A 10,904-nucleotide genomic window follows, 5' to 3' on the forward strand; every position below is an offset into this window, starting at 1 on the left:
GGTAAATTCTGTTATGTGTATTGTATCACAGTTTTTTAAATGTCAAGACAAGTACAAGGAACGACATTTACTTATATCCAAAATAAGATGGAATTTTAATAATAGGAGATTAAAACAGTTCTTCCTTCTTGGATCTCCTTCCCTTTCACATATTTTTTCTATACGGTACAAGGCTAATCTGTATCCCTACAATTCCTTTGTTTGCATTACAGCTCATAGATGCTACAGCCTCTTAATATGTTATTTCTTTCATTTCTTGCAATTGAACCTACAGTACAAGTCACATTATTTTTAACAAACTTTTGTTGTTGTGTTTTTTCAGTTTTATGCCTTTATTTGACAATCAGCGGCTAGTTCTCATTCGCCTGAACTTTCTGTAGAGTTTTGAAAGTGGTGACAGGTATCTAGGTAACCAACGTATAGAGTTTGTTTGACGAATCTTCATCTTCATTACATTTTCTGGAACACCGCACATGGATTATGGTATAGAACATTCCTTATTCCTTTGGTCCAGACAGCTTTGTTGAGCCTGGTATCAATGCCTACATCTGGAGCTCCCATATACTCCCTGGCAAATTTCTGGATCTCTCTGAGTACCTGAGGGGCACGCTTCTTGAAGCCTACTCCATGGATGCACTTGTGAATGTCAATGCTATGTCCTCTAGTCACCACCTCACTGACAGCGGGACAGCCATTCTTTTTCTTACCACCCTTCTTTGCAGGAGCCTTTCTGCCTGGCCCTGGTTGGAGAGGAAGAGCTTAACAAACTTTGATTCTAACAACGCCTGCCTACCACGTGTCAAGAACCATGCTAGGCATTTGGTAAACATTTTCTCAATTAATATAGGAAGCGGAGATTTTTTAATTAGGAATAGCAACGATATTGCTTGAGATCAACCTTTCAAAGGAGAAAAGTAATTGGAGGTACCAAAGGTGAAAGACCAGCAAAATGAATCTAATTTGGAAATCCTTATTTTCATCTCGACAGATGCGTTCGTTCAGGACTAAAATGAAAACTTACTGAGTACCTACAATGTGGCCATGGCTGTGACGGCAGGATGATACAACAGACTCTTCCTGAAGTCAATTCTATTAAGAGTCATAGAGTCACTGAAACAAATGTCATATTTGTCTACAAATGGGCAGGATGAAATAGAAGAATGTGTTGAAGCCCCACTGGAAGGTGGGTAAACAAGATCATTCCCTACACACCCATATTTGCGTATGTTTGTTTCTTTCTATGGAAAACACCAAAGCCCCACCGCTACACCATCCTTGGGGGCACAGCCACGGAACTGCTTGGTTAGTGGCGGTTCTGTGTTTCACCATGTGTTTCTAGCACTGCCAGGAACTGAATACCATGTTGGACCTGGCCCAAGGTGGGTTATGCCAAACTCTGCTATGTAGTATATAGAGAGGATCATGTGATATTTGGAGACCCATATGTTGTGTTCTGGCTCCACATTTTCTATTATTGTGTAATACAAGATCTCCCAGACAAGAAAAAAGTTGAGCTGTATCAAGTCTATCCCATTACTCCTCATGCTCGCAACTCTTAGGTATATGTTAAGAGGATACCTACAGCATAAGAAGAATATTCCTAAAGCCCCACACATGCACACCACTGGAACCTGAAATAAGGAAATAATGAGAAAGGTAGCAACCACAAGTTCTGGCTGGAACAAGGCTGGCCTGCAAAGAGAGCAAAAATTACATGAAAGACACAAGTGAATCACACCCCAAATCTGAGAGCTTCTGCTCAGTGATGGAAGCTTCTGATAAATTTCTCTGTTCATGCTTTTATCATTTATAAGCTCAACTATGTAAACAAGATAATAAGTCAAGTATAGAGCAAAAATGGGAAGCAACTGTTGAGCAAAGGAAACAAGAAGAAACGAAAAGTGGAAAGGGCTGGAAAGAAAAAGGCACAATACCTTACAAAAAGCCACGGGATACATTGAGAATATTTTTTTTTTTTATTATATTATGTTTTTTATTTTTTTTTTTTTTTTTTTTTTTTTTTTTTTTGATTTATTTATTCACACGGGCTGAGTAGAAGCGTCTCAGTATTTGCCACTTGGGCTTATTCATTAACCTCCACTCATACCTTCACTTCAGAGACATTCTTGTATACATAAAATTGTCAGCTCCAAATAATAGATTCAAGATATATAAGATGTGAAAAGTTATTACAAAACTACTATCTTGTTGTGGCGGGATTCTAGAGTATACAAAAGGCATTCATACCCATTGTCTTACTGGATGTTTAACCCAAGTGATTTGAAATCCTTTCATCATACATTCTTCTGTGTATGTTCACACTAGTGTTTTCCAGAGAACTGTATACTGTATTTCATAGATGCTATCTATCACTGTCAGTAAATTAACGTTCACAGCAGCCTTAAAATGCAAATCCTTATATGAAAGACAAAATTAAAAACAACAACCTCCACTTGAAAGCCCTATTGAAGGTCATAGAAATCTTTGCTATTGGCCTTGGTATTCAATGGCAACAATGGGCACAATGGTTCTGGATAGTGGGTAAGTGCAGATAGAGGCCCTTTGGGGAAATAAAACAGTAGAACCTATGTTTGGGGGACCCAATTTTCACACCAGCAGTTAGCTTCCTTGCACTTTTAAAAACACAAAATCCTCACCTCCACGCATGGTGCACCTGGTCAGCTAGCTAACCTCTCACTGTGACAGTAAGTCCGCCTAATGGGCTGTATAAACAGAAACCTGGTTGTGATTGTTTTCGGAATGAGGCTCATCCAACATGCAATATTACTACAGACATGCCCCTTCCTTATTCAGGCAAACAAGTCACTAAGGACTTAGAGGAGAGAGCATTTGCAGGCTCATTTTGCAAGGAGGAGAGAGGGGGGTGTTCTTTTACTGCTGTGACAGAGGAGGGGTAAAGGAAGAGAGCCCATTTCAATAAATATACTACGTATAAGAAAACCTGTGTACTGAAACAAAATTGAAGAGAAAAGCACATTTATCAGGGGGGAGAAGATTTATTCAAACATTAAAGCTCTCATGTTACCTCTGTTTTCGTTTGAGATACTCGTATTTTAATACCTCTGCGTTCCAGCTTCTCCTCTTACTGGATACGAAGCTAAGTTTCTACCCCATGCTCATGATTATGCTGTCAGCTAAATGATCAATCATGCTATCACCAATTTCACATTGAGACTTCACGGCAGGGTGAAATCAGAGAACAAAATGGCTATGGGGGAAGAATTTGTTTAAATACAGCTAGTTTGGGGAGCTAGCAAATTGGTAAAAAAAAAAATGATGGAAAACATATGAAGTGTAAATGCATCTATCTTTAAGGCAGATCCATTTCAAAGCTTTCCACAGCACGAAAGTCATTGTGTGATACATCTCAGTGTTTAGACTAGTAAAACGCCATAATCGGGTTGCAACTAAATGCCAATATTTCAGTCCATCGACTGTGAGCACTGATTTGTATTTACTGCATGTCTTTAACTATATGACTACGATGAATACACTGAAGGCTACTTCTGAAATGAATCTTGATTTTATATTTATAACCAGAAAAATGTTCTAAGAAAACCCAACAGCCGCAAATGCCAAGCAAGAGAAATAAAGGCGATCAGAATGAAGCCCTGTAATATTTTCGACTAACCAATGTTAGAAGCTATTCCATACGTGTGAAGTCCCGTTTGCCACACAGGAGCCAGGAGAGAGAAGGAGCTCTATGTTAGGAATACTGCAACAGCAGTTTGGGAGCAAGATATTCATGAAGAAAGCAGGTAAGTCTGGATTCTGATTCAGAATTGAATCTCTTCAATTTCCCTTCAACAAGCAAGCAATGCCTACTTCTTCTAATATTGATATTATATTTAAACGCAAGTTTTGAATGACTGCTCTCCAAAGATTCAACTGATGGAAATGATCTACTATTACAAGGGCAGATCATTCTTGCTTAAAATCAATCATTTTAACTCTGCCTTTGTAATACATTTATGATATAAACAATCCTTTCTTCAAGGAAGGCCCACCATTAATTCTAATCTCACAGTGCTCTCTACTGGTGATAAATTATGTGAATCCTCATTAGCTATCAAAAGGTCTAATTAACTTCTCATCTTAGGCTCACATATCCATTCAAGTCCAGTGTGGCACCTCCTTATATAACGCATCATAAGGTGCATCAGGAATCTCCATCCTTGACAGATGCCCCTGCCCCTGAACTGCTACATCAGAGGCTCTCGGGAGAAAGGGTTGGAACAATGAACACTTAGGTGTGTGGCTGCCAGGCAGTTGGGGAAAGAACGCCGAGCGCACAATCAAGAATTAGACTGGAATCCTGGCTTCAGACCGCAACAGCCCTGTGACTCTGAGTAAGTCATTTTACCATTTTGAACTTAAATTTCCTCATCAGTAAAATAGAAATGATAATTCCCATGCTCCCTATTTTACCAGGCTGTTGTAACAAATGAGATCATAGGTAAGGTCATACTTTGGAGAAATGATTATTATTATCATCATCATTACAGTAAAAGAGACACTATTTTCTTTGAATCAGTGAGCCTTAAAGCTTTGAAGATTTTTTTTATCAGTGGGATTTTATAAAAACACAATCTTATATGGAACTTTAATATAGTGAACTGATTTCGTTAGGTGGATTGTAGGAGTTCAAAGGCAAAACTATTTACCCTATTATCAAGTCAGATAATGAGAAGCACAAAACTGCCTGGGATATACATGCGGTTTTGAAATCTGGGGTTATAGCTGTCAAATGAACTGACATTTACCTCAACAACTAATTTGTTTCTGGACTTCCTTTGGTTGCCTAGTATCGGAAAAATTCTAATTCATATAGATAAGTATCTGTATACACGTGCCAGTAGTGATTCTACGTGTTCCATTCTATGTTCAGGACCATGTCTCAGCTTGACATGTCAGCCCCTCTTAATCTCGATTTTTCGCTCCTGTTAATCGGCAACATATACAAAAAGTTTAAATAGACACACGCACAGAGCAGGAGTTTTACCTCAAAGTCTGCCCGAAAAGTGTTCCGCACACAGCTCAAGTAAGTGTGTTGGGGGGCTCTGAGTTGCCTCACCACTTTTTTCTGCTTGAACCACCCCCCTTGCCTGCCTAAAGAGACCCCAAAGAAGCAAATCTGGCAGCTTTGGAACATAGGACCTCCCCGTCTTTCCTCTGTGTATTTAGAAATCTACTTAGGGGGTGCTTAGGTGTCCCAGTTGGTTAAGCATCTGATTTCAGCTCAGATCATGATCTCTCGGTACCTGGGTTCGAGCCCTGCGTCGGGCTCTGTGCTGACAGCTCAGAGCCGGGAGCCTGCTTGAGATTCTGTGTGTCCCTCTCTGTCTGCCCCTCCCCTGACTGCTTGCTCTCTCTTTCTCTTTCTCCCTCTCTCTCCCTCCCTCTCTGACATAAACATTTAAAAATTAAAAAAAAAAAAAAGAAATCTAGGGGAGCCTGGGTGGCTCAGTTGGTTGAGTGTCTGACTTCGGCTCAGGTCATGATCTCACGGTTCTTGGGTTTGAGCCCCGTGTCAGGCTCTGTGCTGACAGCTAGCTCAGAGCTGGGAACCTGCTTCAGATTCTATGTCTCCCTCTCTCTCTCTGACCCTTCCCTGCTCATGCTGTTGCTCTCTCTCTCTCAGAAATAAATAAAAAAACATTTAAGAAAAAAAAAAAGAAATCTACTTAGGTCCAAGTGTAAGATATTGGCAATTATTGGTAACAAGGTATTAACCTGGGGAAAATGGAAATATATGTAATATTTTAGGACTGATTACAGATTTAAAAACTCCTTTTTTGGTTTAGCAGTGTTAGGAGGTATTATTTATGATTTGGCATCTTTATAAAATTATCACATTTGGTATATTCACAGTTATGAAAACCCAGAAAAATAGAGAAATGATAGGGAAATATATTATCTGAGAATAAAATGATTCATCATAATTAAGCCCTTCCTCCTTTATCTTTTATCCCACGCCTCCTAGTCTGTTTCTAAAGAACACCAAGTTATAGAGCATGCGACTCTTGATCTTGGGGTCATGACTTTGAGCCACACGTTGGACGTGAAGCTTACTTAAAAAAATTTTAAACTTGGGGCACCTGGGTTGAGTGTCTGACTCTTGGTTTCGGCTCAGGTCATGATGTCACAGACTATGAGTTTGAGCCCCACACTGGGCTCCGTGGTGAGCAGAGCTTGGGTCTCTCTCTCTCTCTCCCTCCCTCCCTCCTTCCCTCCCCTGCTCTCTCTCTGTCTCTGTTTATCTCTAAAATAAACATATATAAAAGAAAAAAAGAACATCAACTTAGAAATCCTTTAAATTCTAAAATTTGGTTTACATAAAACCAGTATGTTTCATACCTGGTCTATTCAATTAATTAGAAATGTGTGACAGACTTAATTAAAATACATACCTCACTTGCACATATTTGTGACAACTATTGCTTATAAACATTGCAATAAAGTTTGTAACACATATAAAAAGGAAAAACTGGTACAAAATGATACAGCAAATCACCAAATCATAGAGAGAGCTAGGAATCATAGACATGAGACCAGTGATTAGTTGTTAAAAAAAATGTAACTATACACAAGTAGGTTATATATTACTAAACCACACTGAGATGACTGGTTATTTAATATTTCATTCATTTTGGCATTCCAAGGTATTATAACCCCAAAATGCCCTTTTTTGTCAAAGTATGAACTTTCAGATATCAACTGTCATCAAACAGAAAATCTCCGGTGAACAGCACGTTCTGGCTTCTTAGTCCATTCAAGTGAGAAGGCAAAAGAAGACAGCACTATGTCCAGCCAGGGGAAGGGGCAGTCATCCAACTTCAGGGTCTGTAAAGCACCAGGCAGGCCAATGTCCGAAGTTTAAAGGAACTCTTAAATGTAGGGCTTGGTGGAGGAAACAGGCAGTATCTGAGTAGAACTGAGCCAAGTGGGCAGGTATTCAAAACAAACTTGGTCCCAGCGCAAAACTCAAAACCAAACCATGAACTCGGGCACAGAAGCTAGGCAGACGTGGCGGGAGTGGGAAAAGCTGGGATTTGGGAAGCGTATGAGACAACTAGGAACACCACCAAGCACATTAGATGCTCAGGGCCAACGGGAATGAGGCTGATTCTAGAATCCAGCAACCAAAAGGATCTTTTGGCTCTGCTCCCATTGGAGGGGCTCAGAAACTGGACTCGAGTGAACCTTCAAAACCCGACAGGCAGCTGAAAGAAATATTTCTCTCCAAAAGCCAATGTCATGAGGACCGTTATGAGATCCGCATTTGTAAACACAGACATCCTGAGTGTGCGTCTGTGCACACACATAAGTTCATACACATGTGATTCGGAAACCTCCTAAATCATTTTGTTTTACTATTCAAACTGCCCCCGAGAATCACACACCCAGAACACCTTTTCTCACATGGATGCACCACCACTCGTCCCCATCTAACTCAACTACTCTGTTAGCATTGCTGCCCTGTCCTCTTAAGAACCCTACATTTGGGCCTGCTCTTGCTGGGCTGATCTTGTTTGCAGCCCGAGAATGATTCCTATTCTATACGGGCGACTCAAACCTAACGAGCCAATATGGGAAACCACAAGCACACAGTTCCTTTGCCGTCCTTGGTTCTTGGACCAGCAGGTCGACCTTGTTGGAAAGAACCTGAACTTCTGCCAATAGCTTTGGTTGACAACTTTAAAGCAGGCATTTAGCAGGATTTTCGTTTCACTTTACTTCTCAGCCATACATCTACTTGGCCCAGACTTAAGCTCAAAAAGCCCACCCCTCAGAAAAAATATATTCTCTTTAAAAATCCAAACTACCATTGCGAAGTTACGTGGGGCAATGAGAAGACGAAATTGGTATGGGAGTACATGGTGACTTCCATTTTTCAGCCGTGCTGGTCATTTGGCATCAAAATGTGCACCAGCTGTGAGAGTTTGGATCTTGATAAGTCAGACGATGCTGGAAAGCTGACAAGATACTGCTGTGAAACGGTTTTCAACCCCTTAATGTCTTCTCTGCCCCCTTATTTTTGTATTTTGTTCCCCATGTATGTGCAGAACATATAAAGAAATGAGTACAGGTTAGCACTGGGCTTTCACAGGCCCGAGATAACCTCAGTAACTTCACCGCTGGACATGGTCACCCTGAATCATTTGCCAGCAGGTTTTCTCCTAAATGGCTCTAGCAGTAATAAAACCGATCACCATAATATATGCACCATAAAAGAGGAGAGGGAAGTGAATGAATTTACAAGCAGGAGCTTCACTGAGACTTGATCTGCTCCTCCAGAAGTTGGTGAATTCCCCATGGATTTCAACAGGAAATTGGCCAGCTAAGGGGTTATGGGTGATACGGCCCTAAATGGGACTTATGAGTTACAGTACCTAGTCCGGGACCGCCTTGCCCTTGTTCATTAGTGCTTATGAGAAAATAAAATACTTCTTTTAATTTTGCTTTTATTGCATTTTTGTGAAAGGAAAAATTATTTAAGTTTGTGGGGGATAAATACTTTTTCTTCCTTATTATTTATTCATATCCATATTAAATCTCATAAACTCAAGTTGCCAAATTCTAACCTGCTGATGAGGGTGAATCTTCATGCTTTCCATCTGTTCCACTGAGTCAACAAGATGCCCAGGCCTTGGCCTGTGTTTCCACAATCCCAAACCAGTGGGGGCTGCACATACCAATTACCCACGGTACTTCCTTTTCCTCACATACAACAGGGGATGAGAAAGATGGTGAGGCTTCAGACACAACCACGTAATTATCAGTACAAAAATTCTTCTTCCCCACTCAAATGGACCCCGCTATACATCAGAACTGAGCCTTTTATCTAAACAAGAAACTGATTGTTTTTCGTTCCAACTGCCCTTAATGTGATTTTACAGGAATTCCATGTTAGAAATGAAAGTCGGTAGAGACAAAGGTATTTTTCTCAAGCAGTATTCACAGGACTTGAGCTTCTCATCCAGGGCAAATTAATTGATTTATAGGCAGCATGACGCTGGTGACGCTAACAGGAAATATAAAGAGAGGAACCTGTGCTGTGTCTTGGGCTCAGGCAATTTGCATTAGGTAAAAAAAAAAAATCATTTCCAGAATTGTCTGTCAGCCAAAGCACAGTTTTTAAATCATAAAACCAAGCCACAGATGCAAAGGTCACCCAGCATAAAATTATGAGCATAACTAGGGAGAAAAAGCCCTTTATGTGTCAAGAACAGGAAGCGATTTTGTGTTTCTCTACAAAAATTTACAGTCAGCAGCTGAAGGCAGAAAAGGCAATAAATTATAACAATTAAATCCAAAGTAACTTGCTGTTTCCATTCAAGGTCACAAAGCTTGATACAAAAGTCATGGCACAATATAAGACAGCAAACAATGTGCAGGGTAAACAATATACACGCTTCTGATTTTTCTAGTGTGCAGGTCCTGTTAATGTCACTTACGACACAGGCAGGAGGGATAGAGAAAAGACCCATTGCTCCCCATCTGCTATCCACTGGTAAAGGTGAGGAGGCGGATAAACAAGCCCACACTCTTCGGTAAGTGTTCGAGAACAGATTCACGTCACCCATCCACCGTCTCTGGTATCTCTCCTGATCATACTGCTACTGTTCATGATAATACAAACTCCAGTTTGTTGCTCTCCTAGTAGATTCTGGGCACTGTTTGAAGTGCTTTCCAGAAGATATCTCAAACCATCCTCACATAAGTCTTGTGAGGTTAGGTACGCATACCCTCATTTCAAAGATCAGACACACACATGCACACATGAGCAGACATGCACACGCACACACGCACACACACAGGGGGTGGCCTAGTCAGTATTTGAATTCAGGTCTGTCTGAGCTCAGGCTCTTATTCCCAAGACTCTTTTGGTCTTAAACAGAGTAGCAGCGGGTCCTTTTCCAGGGTCCTGATAGCTTAGAATCCCTGAGTTTATAACTCACAGTTGGAATTTTCTCTCCCTACATGATTTATAAACAGTCTCCCCCTTATCCATGGGGGATATGTTCCAACAGCCGCAGTGGATGCTTGAAACTACAGATAGTACTGAACCCTCTATATACTGTTTTCCCTATACATACCTATGATAAAATGTAATTTATAAATTAGACACAGTATGATTAACAATAACTAATAACAAAATAGGATACTTACAAAAATATAAGGTAATAAAAGTTATGCGAATGTGGTCTCTCTCTCAAAATAGTGTATTGTACTGCACTAATCCCTCTTGTGATGATGCAAGATGATAAAATGCCTATGGGATGGGATGAAGTGCGGTGAATGACGTAGGCATTGTGACGCAGTGTTAGGCTACTCTTGACCTTCTGACAGAACATCAGAAGGAGGATCATCTGCTTCTGGATCACAGTTGACCATGACTAACTAAAACCATGGAAAGTGAAACCACTGATAAAGGACACTTGTGTAATGTCGATTATACGAATTCTTTGATTTCTCCTCCAAAGAACAAAAGGGGAAAGGGTCACCAGTCATTTCTGTATTATTCCAATTAAGCTATAAACTCTTTGAAGCCAGGCACTATAATTTAGGAAGGACTCCTCTCTTCTACTTCCCAAGTTCCTGCCTCAGCCAAGATGTTTCTGTTATCTCTGGAGCCTATGAGAAACTTTCCATTATTTTCGCCAGCCCTCCCCTGCATCCTCCTCAAGGGAAGAAGAAAGATTCATCACGTTGCTAGGGATGAGGCAGACATTACTGGGTAGGCAAGAGTCTTCTCTTTCTCTCTGCTAAGCAGACTAAATAGGGCTTTCCCTGTTGACTGTCAGGAAAAGGCAGAAGCCTCTTCTTCAGCTGGTCTACTCATAATAGGTAGGGTGATGTGTCAACCTGGCCAGACCTCA

At 40.6% G+C, this 10,904-nt stretch overlaps 1 pseudogene; it reads right to left on the reverse strand.

Annotated features, from left to right (window-relative positions):
• Window positions 1-350: 350 nt before the first annotated feature.
• LOC120247926 lies at window positions 351-2,667 on the reverse strand (annotated as a pseudogene).
• Between the last annotated feature and the right edge of the window lie 8,237 nt (window positions 2,668-10,904).

The sequence above is a fragment of the Hyaena hyaena genome, unplaced genomic scaffold, assembly GCF_003009895.1.
Source record: "Hyaena hyaena isolate Hyena2069 unplaced genomic scaffold, ASM300989v1 scaffold_555, whole genome shotgun sequence".
Classification (NCBI taxonomy): Eukaryota; Metazoa; Chordata; class Mammalia; order Carnivora; family Hyaenidae; genus Hyaena; species Hyaena hyaena.